The sequence below is a fragment of the Pteropus vampyrus genome, unplaced genomic scaffold (genome assembly GCF_000151845.1).
Source record: "Pteropus vampyrus isolate Shadow unplaced genomic scaffold, Pvam_2.0 Scaffold44, whole genome shotgun sequence".
NCBI classification, from domain to species: Eukaryota; Metazoa; Chordata; class Mammalia; order Chiroptera; family Pteropodidae; genus Pteropus; species Pteropus vampyrus.
In genome coordinates, this window is record NW_011888825.1 from 8,802,700 (window position 1) to 8,812,592 (window position 9,893).

Here is a 9,893-nt window from a genome sequence, read left to right on the forward strand (position 1 = left end):
TGTGCTTATATTAATTATAAAGATAATTTAATCCTCAAGAAAAATTATTAATGATTAGACCTCTGAGATATCAAGAAATCAGACCTTTTAATTTTCAATTTATGTTTGTATCTTTGTGAAAGAAGTTGATAGGGTGGTAAATAAAAGATGTCCAGCATAAAGTGTATGACATTATCATAAATTTATGAGGGAAAGGAATGGAAATACAAAGATAAAAAAGGAAGCATGTACTATTTCTGACAATTAAAGAATAGCTTGTTTTGGATTTTTAAAAATTCATCATAGTATCAAATTATTGTATTTATACTTCATGAGATATATTTAAGGGAATGATGTAACCATTTTACATGTTACTATTTACAGTATGCCAGTTCTTGCAATGAATTTAAATTGTGGGGAAAGTGTTAGATGCCCACTTGAAGATGTGCAAGGATTATATCATTTTCCAGAAATTCTTTCGGGGCACACAAACAAAATAGCTTACCACTTACTCTGTTAGAGGAAAAAGATGTTCCAAGTAAATGTTCCAGTTTTTCCTGGGTTTGCAACTTGTATCCTCTACTGATGAGCTGTATATCTGCTTTTAAGAAGGCAACGTCTTTCTCTTTGTTCTCCCGGTGTGGTCCAAATCCCCCACCCTTGGAGGGCCTGACAAGAGCCAGGCTGCCTGTGGTTGCTGCAGTGGCCTGTGGTTGCTGTTGTAGGTTTAAGTGATCCGGTCACAGCACACAGAGCACAGAATCACAGGGCCAAAGAGGCAGCAGAACATTCTCTAGTTCAAGTGATGAATTTATACAATCTTCTGATTAATCTAAGAGGGAGTTTCTAACCTTGGAAATTGTAACAATATTAGAAGAGTAATAATAATAATACGTGATGCTAATGTCTATAATGTTTATTTTGTGCCAGGTACTGTTGAAGCACTCTCCATAAATTCACTCACTGGATTCTTGCATTTGCCCTGTGAAGTAGGAACTGCTATGGTCCTCATTTTTCAGATGAGGATGTTGGGCACTGAAATAAATTGTCCAAGGTCACACAAATGATCAGAGATGAAACCAGGATTTTGATTCATGTCTTCTCACTCCAGGTTGGTACACTTATCACTATTCTTTACTATTCATTGTAGAAAAAAGAAAATACAAGCAAAAAGAAAAAGCAAAAATCTATCATCTTGCCATCCAGAGATAATCACTACTAATACTAATATTTTAGCATATTCCTTTCCAGTCTTGTGTGGGGGTGGAGGAGGGGATTTCTATCAATTCTGTCTGTTTTATACAAATGAGATCTTTTAGTTCTGTAATCTGCTTAAGACACTTAAAAATATATCTAGGTTTCTCCTGGTCACTTTTATCTCCATTCTCAGCCATGGACAGTTTTGTGTATCTCCTGGTGCATGCAGTAGGTAGACATCATTCTGACATTCAGCTTCTAGAGCTCTCTCCTCTAAGGCCAGCTCAAGGGAATGAGGAAGTGGGGATTCTTTCTCCCAGGCCCAGCTTGGTAGTGTCCCCTGAGCTGAAGTCACCCCTCTAAGGAGGCTGCTCCTCCTCTGAGGCAGGGGATGGCACTGATGGTCAGGAGTTTTCAGTAGTGAGCATCAGGTTCAGATGGTGCAGAGGGAGGAAACAAAAAGCAGGTTCAAAACCTTGGTTTGTACTGCTCAGTTCTCTCAGCATTGATGACGTATGCTCAGTCTACTGGAGGAGCAGTTTCCAGTGCTCAAGCTCATTCCATCTTTCTAGAGCCAAGGACGACAAGACAAAGTCATGAGTTCCCGGGAGAGTCCTGCTGGGGTGTTTGAACCTGGAGTTCTATAACATAGCAGCCTCAATGGATCAATCTCTCAGGTGTGGGGGAGGAAGAAAGTTTCCTCTACTCTAGGTTCTTCCAGCTGATCTAATAATTAAATCTACATGACGCAAATTCACAAGAGAAAATAATCAAACTTAATTATATATGTGAGTATGGGAACCCCACGTACATGAGAGGTTCAGAGAAGAAAAGTTAAAATGAGATGTATTAGATGTGTTAAAATGAGATGTAGGCCTTCTAGCTAAGGATGAAGTAGAGCGGCTTGGGACTTAATAGGGGAGGAAAGTCACTGCAATACGATAAGAAGAGCAGATGGTCAGTAAATAGAAGTTTGCCCTGCCCTATAGACAGGTCAAAAAGGTTATCTCTGATAATCTCTTATTATGAGCAAGCCCCTAATTTAAATTCTTCTAGATAGTTAAGTGGGGACAGTAGCTTCTCTTACCTTTAGTTCAAAATAAACCACATACCATGGAGACACATCTTGGGGTGACTTGTTCGGAATGCTTATGCAAGGAGTCCAGGATGGTACAGTGCCCATGGCTAGGAAGGGGTGCAGTGCTTCTTCACACTAAGGTCTGCAGATCTGAGGGGAGGCAGTGGTTACCAGCACTTTGAGGACAGAGAGGGCCCTATGGACAGGGTCATTTCACAGGATCTGTGAACTCCTGTTGAGGCCACAGTATGCAGTGACCCTATAGGGATGCAGCTGGCAAATAAATACCATTTGAGAGAATGAATGTACAAATAGACAACCTATATAAAATAGACCTCTGACCCACAGGCTAGAGCAGTGGTCCCCAGGGACCTGTGCTCTTAAGAGAATCTAATGCCTGATGATCTGAGATGGAGCTGAGGCAGTGATGCTAGCACTGAGGAGTAGCTGCAAATATAAATGAAGCTTCCCTCACTCTTCCGCCATTCACCTCCTGTTGTGCGGCCTGGTTCCTAACAGGCCATGGACAAGTAGCAGGCCCCAGGGGTTTGGGACCCCTGTCTAGAGTAACCAGCCCAGGAAAACAACTCCTTATTTACAGTAACCAGCCCAGGAAGCTAGCCTTCTATATGTCAGGCTTGTAGGAATTCAGACTGCTGTCTCCAGTAATAAACCATTGAGGAAAAGAGTGAAGAAATAAAATGGAATCTCTATGGTCAAGCTGCTAAATTGTTAAAGTAGGCTGAGGAACAAGGAAACCATCTATTCTTGTTTTTACTAGCCAAGGAACATAAACTTTTCAACTTTCAGTTGTGCACCAGTGCCTGGATGTACCTAAATTCCACAAATAAACCTCTGGAGGACTAAAGACAGAATGCTTATGTACTACAGATATACATATCTCTTATAGGTAATGTTGACATAAGGAATGTCCAAACCTGTAGAGAATTTTTATAAAAAACTGAGCCACCAAGAAGGTACACCTGGAAGCAAGATCTCAACAGACTGAGATAAATGCTTTGGAGAATAAGAGATTGCAATTTCTTTCATGCATTTTAGATTAAGGAAGGAATGTAAGGAAGAGTACGTGAAGGTGGAAGGAAGCAACTCGGGGCCGGGGGGATTTCAGGATAAAGATTATGTGCTCACTTGAGTCTGAAACGAGGCATTTCAAAGTTGCGTTAACCTAGATTCACAGAAATAATAGACAGGGCTTACTTGAGGCAAAGATAAACCTTTTACTAAAGAAGTTATATGCTTGGGGTGTGACTACCTACCATGTTAGGAATTTATCATCAGATCCACTGTGAGGTTACTTTCCATGGAACTTCTTTTTTACTCCACTATAACTACCTGTCATGCTTAAGAAAGAATGTTTCATTATCCAGACCACCAGGCGTCTGGAAAATTACCTTCCTAAACTAATCTGAAGGCTAAGAATGCAGGACTGACTTTTTTTAAAAAAAAAATGTATGATTTTACTATTGTCGATGTAAGAAACATTCAAACCTGTAGAGATTTTTTTATAAGAGCTTATTTGAGCCAAAATGACAACATATGTCGAGGAGAAAGATGTCAAATGCTCTGGTAAATGACGGTTTTGCAGTTTCTTTTATGCAATTGAAATTAAGGAGGGAACGTAGGGAGATTAGATGAAGGTGAAAAAAAGTAAGGCAGGGATCGAATTGCAAGATAGTTGAGATTGTGTGCTTTTGAGGGTGGTTACTCTTCAGAGGGGTATTAGTTCTATCTTTTCAAAGGTGTGTTAACCTAGATGCATTAGAACAAAGGACAGATTTTGTTTAAAAATCTTTCACTAGGGAAATTATAGGCCTGGAGTATGACTACCCACCATGACCTGCCTAGTTAGGAATTTATGATTTATTATAGTAATACTGTTTTTGTCCCATACTATAAAAACTCTCAAACTTTTCTTTCTCCTTTGGAACTATGTTGCTGCAGATTCACGTTTCCAAGGTAAGGGGTATGAGGCTCGGGCAGTTGGGAAAAAATGCAGAGAGCCATAGGCAACTGCGATATAGCTCTTCATTTCAGCAAGGGCATATCCCGCCTCACTGCGTGCCAGGATTACCCAGCAAGGGCAGAGCACTCTCTCACGTGGCGGCGGCGCCTTTTATACACAGGTTAAACAATAACGGCACACTGCCAGATAATGGAAGCCCATGCCTGCGAACCGGGCACATGGTTACATAAAAGTTGAAGTGCTGAGTTTCTTCCACTCAGGAGCTAGCTACAGGTATCGTGAGGGAGCCTGACTATGGCTATCCTTCTTTCTCCGCACAAGAACACTTTGGGTATTTCCTAGTTGTGTTTCTGCTGTGCAAACTCTAAGACCCTTGAATAAATCTTTGTCATTTATTCCTAGCCAAAGCCTCCTGACTCTCTTAGCTCAGTTGACACCAGGAAGCCCAACAATACCTCCTGTAACAATCAGACCCACATGGCCAGGACTTGATTAAGAACTGACAGCTATCCTGATTTTTGTCCTTGCTTCCATCTTAGGACCATTGAGAGAAAGCCAAACATGCACCCCTGGCCAATCACACAGGATGCCCTACTTCTAGTCAGCATGCCTCCAATTTCCCCAGGCTAACAGCCTCCAGTCAGGGCACACCTGAGCCTTCCTTTTGTTCCACTGTAAAGTTCTCCCAGTCCTCTGCTTGCCTTTGAGTCTCTGCCAAAATGCAAGTGATAGTGTCTGACTCTCTTGCTAGAGCAAGCTCTGAATAAATGGCCTTTGCTCGTCTCATTTGGTTCGTCTTCATCTCTGTCCACATCTTTTACTTCCTTCCTCTGGTTGGTTCTCCCCATTAGCCAAACTCAGAAGCCAGAGGACAAGGGTCACATAGATGGGGTCCACAGAGGAGTAATATAGGAGAGTCATACACTGGATCACACAAAAGAGCTATAAATGGGGTTGTCACAAATGGTGGACCCACAAGAGAAGTCATGTTAGGACAGGGTCAAGGACAGTGGGTCACTCACATGACATACAGAAGTCACATATGAGGCTACAAAGAGGCCTCCAGAGGAGCCCCTGTCCACTCTGCCCATCCCTATACAAGCCACCACCAGGAACATCTCATCCCACAAGCCCTTAGATACCAATGTCAGAGATTTGGTTCTAGAATCCTGATCTCTGCCTGACCCTTCAAGTGTCCTGGGTCCTTCAGGCCCTGAGGCTTTACCTCCAAATTATGTTGAGTTGCTATTTGTTGAGTTACCCAATACCTTGCCCTAAAAACTACCCATACTCATGTCCCTTAGAAGGTCTTTCTATATCCTCAAGTTCTACAACATTCACTGATGTTAACAACTTTTTTTTGAGTAGGTAATAAAGTTATATTGTGGCAAAAAAAATCAAAACAACATAAAAATATGTGTGATATGTTTTGTTCCCACCTCTGCCTTCTTTCACCTTATTCCTTCTAACTAGCTTTCGGTTGATTTTCTAAAAACTATTGGTTTCTGCAAAAACAAAACAAAACAAAACAAACAAATGAAAACAAAAACTCTATTTTTTTCTATTATCTGATTTTGTCTTTGATCTGTGAAGTAATTTAAAAATATTTTTCAATATCCTAATTTTATAACGTTTTTTCTTATTGATTTCCTGATTTAATCATAATTTGGTCAGAGAAAGTGACCTGAATGATAATTATGCTTTGAAATCTGCTGAGATTTACTTTAGGATATAGAAGGTGGTCACATTTTTTTAAATGTCCCATATGAACTCAAGAACATTGTTCTCTAATTGTTCTATTATTCAAATCCGGATATCCTTAACTGGGTTTTTTTTTTGGGGGGGGGAGGGGTCTGGGTAATCAACCAGTTATCTCTACTATTTTAGTGATTACTCTACATTTTAACATACTTAGCATGGTCTCTGGTTAATAAACGTCCTTCCTTTAAAGTTATAAAACCACCTTAAAAGGCTTTACTTCTTAATTATGTTCACTCTGGCTTGCACATTGTTCTTGTCCAGTATTATAGTTTTATTTTTCAACTCTATAAGTTTGTAATATTGTTATTGTTTCTAAATGGTCAAGGTTTATGAGCTATACTTACATATTTAGCATTGTCTTTCTTCACCATTCCTTGCATCTCAGACCCCCACTTGGGATCATTTTTCTTCTCCCTGAAGGACATCTTTTAAATAATCCTTTAGAGAGGATTGCTGGTGGTTTCACTTGTTTGAAGGATAATTTCCCAAGTATATAATTCCTGTTTGGCAGCTATTTTCTTTCAGCACTTTGGGATTATTAGTCCACTTGCCCTGGCTTATATTGTTGTTGCTTAGAATTGTTTGTCTTTTTTTTTTTTTTTTAGGTAATTGGTCTTTTCCCCTGTGTCTGGTCATTTTTAAAATCTTTACTTTCTATATTGTGCAGTTTCCTTATACTGTATGTAGGCATGGATTTCTATTTCCGTATCATGCTTAGAATACATTGCGCTTCATGAGAGTGAGGTCTCGTGTTTTCCATCAGTTTTGAAAAGTTGTTAGCCATCACCTCTCCACATACTACCTCTCTCTATTGTCTTTATTATCTGTCTTGGGGAACTCCATTTAGGCTAAGATTAGACCTGTTCATTCTATCCTTGATATCACTTTATCCCGCCTCCCCCCAACCACCCATACTTTCTATCTCCTTGCCTCTTTACTTGCCTTATATGTAATTTCTTAAATTCTATCTTTATATTGGTTATCTATTGCTGCATAACAAATTACCTCCAAATCTAAGGTCTCATCATTTATTATCTCACACAGTTTCTGAGGGTCTGAAATTCAGGTTTGGCTGCTTAGTTCTGGTTCAGGGTCTCATATGAGGTTGGATTCAAAATGTTGGCTGGGACTACAGACATGGGAAAGCTTGATTAGGGCTTAGTCACATGGCTATGCGCTAGAGGCTTCAGATATTCATATAGCCATCCTCCCTGTAGGACTTCATAAGTATTCTCAGAACATGGCAGTTGGCTATCCCAGAGGAAGTGATCCACAGAGAGAGAAGCAAGAAACCAGAGTGTCTTTTATGACCTAGTCTCCAAAGTCAAACGCAGTAACTTCTGTTTTTTTCTTTTTGTTAGACTCAAGCATTAAGTATGGCCTGCATTCAAGGGGAAGAGAATTAGGTATCACCTTTTGAAGGGAGTGTGGAAAATTTGTGGACATATTTTGAACAACCAAAATATTTCTTTCATTAATTGTTTTTTTAGCTCTGTCTAAACTGCTGTTTAATATACCCTTTGTGTTTCTAATTTCATACATTAAATCTTTCATTTCTAGAAATATATATTTTTAGTTTTTTAAAACATACTTGGTTATTTTTGTCTCGTTCTGTGGTCAATTTCAATCCCCTCTTTACTTTAAAAGATTAGACATATCCATTGTGTATTCCATATCTAATAATTCCCATATCTGAAGTCTGTGGATCTGATTTTCCTGGTTCTTACTCATAAGACGTTGTCTATCAATTTATTTTTTAAAAATATATTACGAGCAAGTTTAGTTTGGACTTTATATATGGGAAAACTAGGCCTGTTTTGAGGGTGTATTTCTTTCAGAGAGAATCTGACTCTACCTATGCCAGCATGCTGTTGGTCCTGCTAACTTGGGAAATTATAAATTCATTTCTCAACGTGGAGGTTTTGGACTCTGTGCAAAATATATTCCAATCTGAAACTCATGTTTCATAATACTAGATCCCATGAACCCTCTAGCCAGATTAAATAAATATTAACGTTTTGGAAATGTTCACTAGAAAATGAAAGTTAGATTCTCTCTTAATTCCTTCTTGTCCTCATACTCCAGAGGTAACCAGTATGCTAGAATTGGTGTGTATGATTTCCATTCATAGTTTTAATGTGAATACATGCACAGTATGTTTTTAAGCTTTTTGTCGTTGTTGTTGTTAATATTTTTATGCAACCTGCTTTTTTCCTAGATATTTTTCTCTGCTGGTAGACAGGTAGAGCTTTTTAAACTATTAACAAACAATTTTAACGTGAATATCCAAACGTTATGGATATAACCAAATCCATAGAGCGTCTGAGTATGCGGAACAATGCAGATGGTGAGAGAATGACCACCAGAAGGAATATCTGGGGCAGAGACAAAAAAAAAGAGACGATCAAGGTAACCAAGGAGGAAGACACGTGACAAAAGGCACCAGTCCTTCTTGAGACCGAATGTTTACTTCCTGGACTAGAGGCCCTTCCTTCCAGGGGCGAATTTAATTACCTAGAGGGTGATGTTTCGAAGAGAGAGGTAGGCGTGGCTTTGCAGAGACTGGTAGGGTAGGGTAAGGAGCAGGAAGGGACGAGTAACCCAAGGGGTCGGGGCACCCGCCGGTGCGCTCGCTGTGTCGGTCCACGCTACCTCGGGAGTCACTCTGAGGCTTAACGCGGTGCATCCTGTCGGTCGCCAGAAGGAACCTCTTCCTCTCTATTGCAAGTTGATAAACCCTATATTCGTTATGAAAGGAAAAGGAGCTGGGTTTTCTATATTGTTGGAAAAATAATACGAAATGCCTGAAGACAAATTTCGTGTTTATTGCTTTTACTCCATTTGTTATAGTCCGTAGTTGGAGAGAGAAAAAGAGCCGCTCATGACCCCGACGTGACTTGAACACGCAACCTTCTGATCTGGAGTCAGACGCGCTACCATTGCGCCACGAGGTCACAGCAAAGCTGTGACTCTGAATTGCTAAAGGCCTCTCTTTGCCTGCTCGGCTCTGCGGCTCGGAAACCTAGAATGGAGTATACAGTCCTTCTTGAACTCCAAAGCACATTTAAAAGAAGTTCTAAAGTCTAGCTTCTCGGATTTGGGAAACCGGCACTTCTGAGGCATCCGAGCCTTAGTGCGCGCCGCAGCGGAGCCACCACTTGGCGGAGACTCGGGATCCGTCCCTCCGCGTCTGGGCAACACACGGGCAAACGACTTGGTGGGGAGTCGAGGCAGCGGCCGCGGGGAGGTGAGGGGAGGTGAAGGGAGCTGGGGAGAAGTGGGGGGAAGTGGGAGGAGGTGGGGGGAGGGGTGAAGGGACGCCGGGCAGGAGGAGCAGGGCCAGAGGGCCTTGGGGCCTGGCTGGACAGTGGAGATATGGAAGGCGGCCCAAGGAAACCGGGAAGGGGCTCCGAGCTTCGTGGGGCGTAAATCGCTGGGTCTTCCGCCTCAACTCGTAAAATGTCACCATCGTGAGGTTCATAGGACGCTCAACCAGGTGGGCGAGATCGTGCTTGGCCTAGGGCTTCTTTCTCCTTACCACCTCTGAAAAAGAAAGAGTGGGCAACTCCTACAGCCAGGAAACGGTGGGCTTGATAAACAAGCTTGATAAACGGCAGCAATTTTATTTTTAAACTATAAAAGTAAACATTTTCTTTGTGAGAAGTCAGAATAGTAGCTGGAAGAATAGTCATTGAAAATCTCACCATCCATAAGCACTGCTTATATTAAGATGCACTATTTCTTTTTGCAGATTTTTACTGGCTACATACATACCCCAAACATATTTTTGAACCTTTAACTGATGAGTAGCACACAATAGAAGAGTATCCGTAAGTTTTCGCAAAGTGAAAATATTTGTGTCCAGCACCCAGATCAAGAAAGAGAACATCATTT

The 9,893-nt window shown here is 40.9% G+C and overlaps 1 non-coding gene across 1 annotated transcript; it reads right to left on the bottom strand.

The window, feature by feature from the left end:
• Positions 1 to 8,881: 8,881 nt before the first annotated feature.
• On the bottom strand, positions 8,882 to 8,953 carry TRNAW-CCA. The gene has a single exon. It is a non-coding gene; the product is annotated as a tRNA-Trp (tRNA).
• Positions 8,954 to 9,893: the final 940 nt, after the last annotated feature.